Source organism: Oncorhynchus tshawytscha, unplaced genomic scaffold (assembly GCF_018296145.1).
Source record: "Oncorhynchus tshawytscha isolate Ot180627B unplaced genomic scaffold, Otsh_v2.0 Un_contig_7128_pilon_pilon, whole genome shotgun sequence".
Taxonomy (NCBI): Eukaryota; Metazoa; Chordata; class Actinopteri; order Salmoniformes; family Salmonidae; genus Oncorhynchus; species Oncorhynchus tshawytscha.
In genome coordinates, this window is record NW_024607641.1 from 1 (window position 1) to 9542 (window position 9542).

At 47.7% G+C, this 9542-nt stretch overlaps 1 pseudogene; it reads right to left on the bottom strand.

The window, feature by feature from the left end:
• Positions 1–4339: 4339 nt before the first annotated feature.
• LOC121842791 lies at positions 4340–6350 on the bottom strand (annotated as a pseudogene).
• Positions 6351–9542: the final 3192 nt, after the last annotated feature.

Consider the following 9542-nt stretch of genomic DNA (forward strand, 5'->3'; position numbering starts at 1 on the left):
TCAGGCAAAAACTAAATCAAATCAAATCAAATTTTATTTGTCACATACACATGGTTAGCAGATGTTAATGCGAGTGTAGCGAAATGCTTGTGCTTCTAGTTCCGACAATGCAGTAATAACGAGCAAGTAATCTAACTAACAATTCCAAAAAAAAAAAACTACTGTCTTATACACAGTGTAAGGGGATAAAGAATATGTACATAAGGATATATGAATGAGTGATGGTACAGAGCAGCATAGGCAAGATACAGTAGATGATATCGAGTACAGTATATACATATGAGATAAGTATGTAAACCAAGTGGCATAGTTAAAGTGGCTAGTGATACATGTATTACATAAGGATGCAGTCGATGATATAGAGTACAGTATCAACGTATGCATATGAGATGAACAATGTAGGGTAAGTAACATTATATAAGGTAGCATTGTTTAAAGTGGCTAGTGATATATTTACATAATTTCCCATCAATTCCCATGATTAAAGTGGCTGGAGTAGAGTCAGTGTCATTGACAGTGTGTTGGCAGTAGCCACTCAATGTTAGTGGTGGCTGTTTAACAGTCTGATGGCCTTGAGATAGAAGCTGTTTTTCAGTCTCTCGGTCCCAGCTTTGATGCACCTGTACTGACCTCGCCTTCTGGATGACAGCGGGGTGAACAGGCAGTGGCTCGGTGGTTGATGTCCTTGATGATCTTTATGGCCTTCCTGTAGCATCGGGTGGTGTAGGTGTCCTGGAGGGCAGGTAGTTTGCCCCGGTGATGCGTTGTGCAGACCTCACTACCCTCTGGAGAGCCTTACGGTTGAGGGCGGTGCAGTTGCCATACCAGGCGGTGATACAGCCCGCCAGGATGCTCTCGATTGTGCATCTGTAGAAGTTTGTGAGTGCTTTTGGTGACAAGCCGAATTTCTTCAGCCTCCTGAGGTTGAAGAGGCGCTGCTGCGCCTTCCTCACGATGCTGTCTGTGTGAGTGGACCAATTCAGTTTGTCTGTGATGTGTATGCCGAGGAACTTAAAACTTGCTACCCTCTCCACTACTGTTCCATCGATGTGGATGGGGGGTGTTCCCTCTGCTGTTTCCTGAAGTCCACAATCATCTCCTTAGTTTTGTTGACGTTGAGTGTGAGGTTATTTTCCTGACACCACACTCCGAGGGCCCTCACCTCCTCCCTGTAGGCCGTCTCGTCGTTGTTGGTGATCAAGCCTACCACTGTTGTGTCGTCCGCAAACTTGATGATTGAGTTGGAGGCGTGCATGGCCACGCAGTCGTGGGTGAACAGGGAGTACAGGAGGGGGCTCAGAACGCACCCTTGTGGGGCCCCAGTGTTGAGGATCAGCGGGGAGGAGATGTTGTTGCCTACCCTCACCACCTGGGGGCGGCCCGTCAGGAAGTCCAGTACCCAGTTGCACAGGGCGGGGTCGAGACCCAGGGTCTCGAGCTTGATGACGAGCTTGGAGGGTACTATGGTGTTGAATGCCGAGCTGTAGTCGATGAACAGCATTCTCACATAGGTATTCCTCTTGTCCAGATGGGTTAGGGCAGTGTGCAGTGTGGTTGAGATTGCATCGTCTGTGGACCTATTTGGGCGGTAAGCAAATTGGAGTGGGTCAAGGGTGTCAGGTAGGGTGGAGGTGATATGGTCCTTGACTAGTCTCTCAAAGCACTTCATGATGACGGATGTGAGTGCTACGGGCGGTAGTCGTTTAGCTCAGTTACCTTAGCTTTCTTGGGAACAGGAACAATGGTGGCCCTCTTGAAGCATGTGGGAACAGCAGACTGGTATAGGGATTGGTTGAATATGTCCGTAAACACACCGGCCAGCTGGTCTGCGCATGCTCTGAGGGCGCGGCTGGGGATGCCGTCTGGGCCTGCAGCCTTGCGAGGGTTAACACGTTTAAATGTCTTACTCACTTCGGCTGCAGTGAAGGAGAGACCGCATGATTCCGTTGCAGGCCGTGTCAGTGGCACTGTATTGTCCTCAAAGCGGGCAAAAAGTTATTTAGTCTGCCTGGGAGCAAGACATCCTGGTCCGTGACTGGGCTGGGTTTCTTCCTGTAGTCCGTGATTGACTGTAGACCCTGCCACATACCTCTTGTGTCTGAGCCGTTGAATTGAGATTCTACTTTGTCTCTGTACTGGCGCTTAGCTTGTTTGATAGCCTTGCGGAGGGAATAGCTGCACTGTTTGTATTCAGTCATGTTACCAGACACCTTGCCCTGATTAAAAGCAGTGGTTCGTGCCTTCAGTTTCACACGAATGCTGCCATCAATCCATGGTTTCTGGTTAGGGAATGTTTTAATCGTTGCTATGGGAACGACATCTTCAACGCACGTTCTAATGAACTCGCACACCGTATCAGCGTATTCGTCAATGTTGTTGTCTGACGCAATACGAAACATCTCCCAGTCCACGTGGTGGAAGCAGTCTTGGAGTGTGGAGTCAGCTTGGTCGGACCAGCGTTGGACAGACCTCAGCGTGGGAGCTTCTTGTTTTAGTTTCTGTCTGTAGGCAGGGATCAACAAAATGGAGTCGTGGTCAGCTTTTCCGAAAGGGGGGCGGGGCAGGGCCTTATATGCGTCGCGGAAGTTAGAGTAACAATGATCCAGGGTCTTTCCACCCCTGGTTGCGCAATCAATATGCTGATAAAATTTAGGGAGTCTTGTTTTCAGATTAGCCTTGTTAAAATCCCCAGCTACAATGAATGCAGCCTCCGGATAAATCGTTTCCAGTTTGCAGAGAGTTAAATAAAGTTCGTTCAGAGCCATCGATGTGTCTGCTTGGGGGATATATACAGCTGTGATTATAATCGAAGAGAATTCTCTTGGTAGATAATGCGGTCTACATTTGATTGTGAGGAATTCTAAATCAGGTGAACAGAAGGATTTGAGTTCCTGTATGTTTCCTTCATCACACCATGTCACGTTGGCCATAAGGCATACGCCCCCCGCCCGTCTTCTTACCAGAGAGATGTTTGTTTCTGTCGGCGCGATGCGTGGAGAAACCCGCTGGCTGCACCGCTTCGGATTGCGTCTCTCCAGTGAGCCATGTTTCCGTGAAGCAGAGAACGCTACCCTTGCTCGGATTTCATCAACCTTGTTGTCAAGAGACTGGACATTGGCAAGAAGAATGCTGGGGAGTGGTGCACGATGTGCCCGTCTCCGGAGTCTGACCAGAAGACCGCTTCGTTTCCCTCTTTTTCTGAGTCGTTTTTTTTTTTGGTCGCTGCATGTGATCCACTCGGTTACACTGGTTGTAAGGCAGAACTCAGGATCCGCATCGCGAAAAACATATTCTTGGTCGTACTGATGGTGAGTTGACGCTGATCTTATATTCAGTAGTTCTTGTCGGCTGTATGTAAAGAAACCTAAGATGACCTGGGGTACTAGTGTAAGAAATAACACGTAAAAAAACAAAAAACTGCATAGTTTCCTAGGAACGCGAAGCGAGGCGGCCATCTCTGTCGGCGCCGGAAGTACAACTAGAAGCATAGAAGCATTTTACCATTGCAACATTTGTGTCAGGCAAAAATTATATTAAGCGTTTTATCATTGCAACATTTGATGTACAGTTACATTCAACGTGGTTGTCCGAAACGTGTTCACAGCTGGCGATGCCTTACCGCAATTGGATATTTCCCATCATATGTTAGAATATCAATGAGAGTCATCACCATCTTTCCTTTGCGGTACCTCAAACTGTTGTGATTAGCACCTGAGAAACTTTTATGATGAGTTTTACTCCTGGCTCAGAGTTTGAGCAGTGTCTGAACATCATCCTGAAACCTACTCCGAGTTTAGTTTTTTTGTCTTAAAAACAGGTTAACAGGATTCCAAGTACCTTCTCTGAGATGCTTTGTGGATACGGTCCCAGATGTGTAAAAGCTGCCATTACCCATTATCTGTGTCATATTTAGAAGATTGTTAAATTGTAAAAATAAAAAAAAATGCCAATAAATATATTGTACAAAAAAACAACAACCCGCCATTACCATTGGTAAACTCTGCAGGTAGACGGCCTTGTCTGAGCTGCTGCCATCCCTCTCCCCCTTTTGGCACCTCCATATTGCAAGCTAGCTCCAAGATGGACACGCCAAGACTGAGAGAAACAGGAAAGTCTCATTATTACTAATTGATTAGATATAAATCATGTTTTTTCCCCACCAGGTGCTCAAAGCACTTCACATCATAAAGGGGAAACACTTCCTCCATTATTAAGGAGTATAGGGAGCACCGGCATCATCACCTGAAAACATCAGCAGCAGGGCCATACTCGCCCCTCAGCAGCTCTGGGGCCATGTATCGGGGGATCACCCTCCTGGACATCCTCCTTCTCCCTCCCCCTTCCCCTCCGGCAGGCCAGCGGCAACTCCCTCCCCTCGGAGCTCCAGTGCCAGCCCAAAGTCTCCTAGTTTGAGGCGGCCAGAGTGCGTCAGGAACACGTTGGCCGGCTTGAGGTCCAGGTGGGCGAAGCCACGGGCGTGAAGGTGGTGCAGCGCCGAGAGGAGGTCGCACAGGTATGCCCACGCTGCAGGCTCATCTGTAGAGTAATGGGAGAAAAATGTGTCATTATGGACACACAGGGTTACATTCCTCAGGTATTGTTAGCACAGCCGTATTGTGTATCGGTGGCGGTCAGACAAAGTGTATCAACAGAAATCATCACACCCCAAATATGTCATAGAAAGACAAGAACTATAAACAAACAAGAACTATAAACAAATACAAAGAAACTCACATTAACTACATTTAATTTCACTGCCATTCACAAATCACATCCATAGAACAGTAGTATGCAACATATGGTGTGTCACACAGTGCACCTTTCCAATTTTTACTGACTGACCTGGGCTGGAAGGTTGGGCCTCGGCGTGCAGCAGCAGGCTGGTGCAGCACAGCTCCATCTGGATGTACAAGCGGCACCCCTCCTCCCAGGCTGCCACAAAGCCCAGGATGTGTGGGTGGGGGCACAGGCGCTCGTGGTTCTGGGCCTCCCGCATGCTCCTGTTGCGCTCACTGTTGCCCCTGAAGCGCTGGACTGAACGCTTGACAGCGTAGTGGTGCCCGTCCTGGAGGCTCAGCACCTGGGAAGTGGTCAAGTGGAGCTCTGAGATCTTGTTCTTGTGTTATTTAGGCTCTCCACATTAACAATGTTGATTGACATGATACATTTTATCTATGATATTTTAATTTCCTGTGCATCCGTTTTGGACAGTTCCCACTCACCTTGTACACCTCACCGAAGGACCCTCTCCCCAGCAGGCCCAGGTTGGTGAAGCACTGGTTGAAGTAGGACTGCTGTCTGCCGGGGTCGTACACCGACAGCGGAGGAGATTTGATGAGGGAGTGGGAGAGGGGAGACCAGGGGGACGGGGGCGCTGGGGGAAGACCCGGCTCAGAGGGGGCAGCCCTTGGACGGGGGGCGCGGAGGTAATGAGTGCGAGATATGGGCGGGAGTCGAGAGAGATGAGGTGGAGGATGAAGAGAAGGGGAGGCGGCGTTTCTTAAGGGAGAAGGACTGCTCAGCCTTGGAGAAGTGGGTGGGGAGGGGAGAGGTGTGGTGGCCACTTTGGTTTCCAAGTACACAGACATGGCATGGAGAAGTTGAGGGATCAATAAAGGAGCAATGGCCTGGGAAGTGACAGGGAAGGTATGGTGACTGTAGGATCCTGAGTTTCTGAGCACAAGTTCTGAGATTCAGAGCTGAGAAAATAGAAAGGTCAACATTAGTGTGCTTTCAACATAGTCAAGATAAGGTGATGTTGACATTGGGTGCAAAACGGATAACAAATCTGTAAAAGACAACCTAATCAAAGCCACTTTAGGTAGCTAACAATAATAGCCTGAACCACATGGGTGACGTGTCAGTCAAATACCCATTGACCAACTAAGCTGGCACAAATGTCATTGATTTTGTTTCTGGTAAATAAATGAACGTTGTCAGCTAATAACTGTAGCCTTGCCATCTATATGGGTAATCTTACCGTTAACATTACATGGAAATTGCATTATTCAATGTAAACAATAGCTAGCCAGCTCTCCAAAAGGAGTTTACTTACCAGACTGGACGAATTCTATCAAAATAAACAGCTTAATTCCAAGTGACAGTCATCAACGTAGCTAATAGTAGCATTCTTATGACCAGAGAAACACGAAAGTCATCGTTAGATTAAAATAGACTGGTTAACGTTCGATAGTTAGCAAATAGAGCTGACTAGCTCCTATCCAAGTCAAGCACATTGTATTTCATGGAAAAAAGATGTTTCTGAACCAGAGGAGAACGACTTTCCCCGCCTCAACCAAGTACGGTTAGCTGCAGCCCAATATGGCGACCAGAGGACTTCTTCTTCGATGAGGTTAAACGGCGGTTGGCATCCAATATATGTTGCATTATCGCCACCTACTAGACTGGAGTACAACTCCCTAATGCTTTGCATGATTTTTTAAATATCTATATACCCTACCATCGAACACTACACTCACACGTTTTAAAAAATAAATAAATAAATAAAAATTAAAAACACACCCTACTCCACTATTTAGTCCTACCTCATGCCAACAACTTGAAAGCATGTGACACCATCACATAACACACCCTGTAACTCTTCTGATGTCAACTCTCGCACTGTAAATAATGCACGGCCAATTCAGACATCAGATTGACCATGCAACGCCTTTAAAGCAATTCTGCACCCATACTCCGTAGAATATGCAGCTGACACCACAACCTCAATTTTCTGCGACTCACATTCCATCCCTGCAGTAACGTTGACAACCATTGCTATAAAATGCTAAAAATCAAATTTGACTGAAACATGTCACTTGCCGGCCTATCCCTCTGTACTGGTACAGATCTACTACTCACACCCCTCTCAGGATTCCTCCCCCTTGACCCATCTTCCTCTACTTTCTTCATTGCCTCAGCATATGACAACTTCTGCATTACTCTAACCGACGCATATAAGGCCCTGCCCCGCCCCCCTTTCGGAAAAGCTGACCACGACTCCATTTTGTTGATCCCTGCCTACAGACAGAAACTAAAACAAGAAGCTCCCACGCTGAGGTCTGTCCAACGCTGGTCCGACCAAGCTGACTCCACACTCCAAGACTGCTTCCATCACGTGGACTGGGATATGTTCCGTATTGCGTCAGACGACAACATTGACGAATACGCTGATTCGGTGTGCGAGTTCATTAGAACGTGCGTTGAAGATGTCGTTCCCATAGCAACGATTAAAACATTCCCTAACCAGAAACCTTGGATTGATGGCAGCATTCGTGTGAAACTGAAGGCACGAACCACTGCTTTTAATCAGGGCAAGGTGTCTGGTAACATGACTGAATACAAACAGTGCAGCTATTCCCTCCGCAAGGCTATCAAACAAGCTAAGCGCCAGTACAGAGACAAAGTAGAATCTCAATTCAACGGCTCAGACACAAGAGGCATGTGGCAGGGTCTACAGTCAATCACGGACTACAGGAAGAAATCCAGCCCAGTCACGGACCAGGATGTCTTGCTCCCAGGCAGACTAAATAACTTTTTTGCCCGCTTTGAGGACAATACAGTGCCACTGACACGGCCTGCAACGAAAACATGCGGTCTCTCCTTCACTGCAGCCGAAGTGAGTAAGACATTTAAACGTGTTAACCCTCGCAAGGCTGCAGGCCCAGACGGCATCCCCAGCCGCGCCCTCAGAGCATGCGCAGACCAGCTGGCCGGTGTGTTTACGGACATATTCAATCAATCCCTATACCAGTCTGCTGTTCCCACATGCTTCAAGAGGGCCACCATTGTTCCTGTTCCCAAGAAAGCTAAGGTAACTGAGCTAAACGACTACCGCCCCGTAGCACTCACATCCGTCATCATGAAGTTCTTTGAGAGACTAGTCAAGGACCATATCACCTCCACCCTACCTGACACCCTTGACCCACTCCAATTTGCTTACCGCCCAAATAGGTCCACAGACGATGCAATCTCAACCACACTGCACACTGCCCTAACCCATCTGGACAAGAGGAATACCTATGTGAGAATGCTGTTCATCGACTACAGCTCGGCATTCAACACCATAGTACCCTCCAAGCTCGTCATCAAGCTCGAGACCCTGGGTCTCGACCCCGCCCTGTGCAACTGGGTTCTGGACTTCCTGACGGGCCGCCCCCAGGTGGTGAGGGTAGGCAACAACATCTCCTCCCCGCTGATCCTCAACATTGGGGCCCCACAAGGGTGCGTTCTGAGCCCTCTCCTGTACTCCCTGTTCACCCACGACTGCGTGGCCATGCACGCCTCCAACTCAATCATCAAGTTTGCGGACGACACAACAGTGGTAGGCTTGATTACCAACAACGACGAGACGGCCTACAGGGAGGAGGTGAGGGCCCTCGGAGTGTGGTGTCAGGAAAATAACCTCACACTCAACGTCAACAAAACTAAGGAGATGATTGTGGACTTCAGGAAACAGCAGAGGGAACACCCCCATCCACATCGATGGAACAGTAGTGGAGAGGGTAGCAAGTTTTAAGTTCCTCGGCATACACATCACAGACAAACTGAATTGGTCCACTCACACAGACAGCATCGTGAGGAAGGCGCAGCAGCGCCTCTTCAACCTCAGGAGGCTGAAGAAATTCGGCTTGTCACCAAAAGCACTCACAAACTTCTACAGATGCACAATCGAGAGCATCCTGGCGGGCTGTATCACCGCCTGGTATGGCAACTGCACCGCCCTCAACCGTAAGGCTCTCCAGAGGGTAGTGAGGTCTGCACAACGCATCACCGGGGGCAAACTACCTGCGCTCCAGGACACCTACACCACCCGATGCTACAGGAAGGCCATAAAGATCATCAAGGACATGAGCCACTGCCTGTTCACCCCGCTGTCATCCAGAAGGCGAGGTCAGTACAGGTGCATCAAAGCTGGGACCGAGAGACTGAAAAACAGCTTCTATCTCAAGGCCATCAGACTGTTAAACAGCCACCACTAACATTGAGTGGCTACTGCCAACACACTGTCAATGACACTGACTCTACTCCAGCCACTTTAATAATGGGAATTGATGGGAAAGGATGTAAATATATCACTAGCCACTTTAAACAATGCTACCTTATATAATGTTACTTACCCTACATTATTCATCTCATATGCATACGTAGATACTGTACTCTATATCATCGACTGCATCCTTATGTAATACATGTATCACTAGCCACTTTAACTATGCCACTTGGTTTACATACTCATCTCATATGTATATACTGTACTCGATATCATCTACTGTATCTTGCCTATGCTGCTCTGTACCATCACTCATTCATATATCCTTATGTACATATTCCTTATCCCCTTACACTGTGTATAAGACAGTAGTTTTTTTGGAATTGTTAGTTAGATTACTTGTTCGTTATTACTGCATTGTCGGAACTAGAAGCACAAGCATTTCGCTACACTCGCATTAACATCTGCTAACCATGTGTATGTGACAAATAAAATTTGATTTAACCTTGGAAACCCCAACCTGCCTCTCTCGCATGGGATATTTCTTATC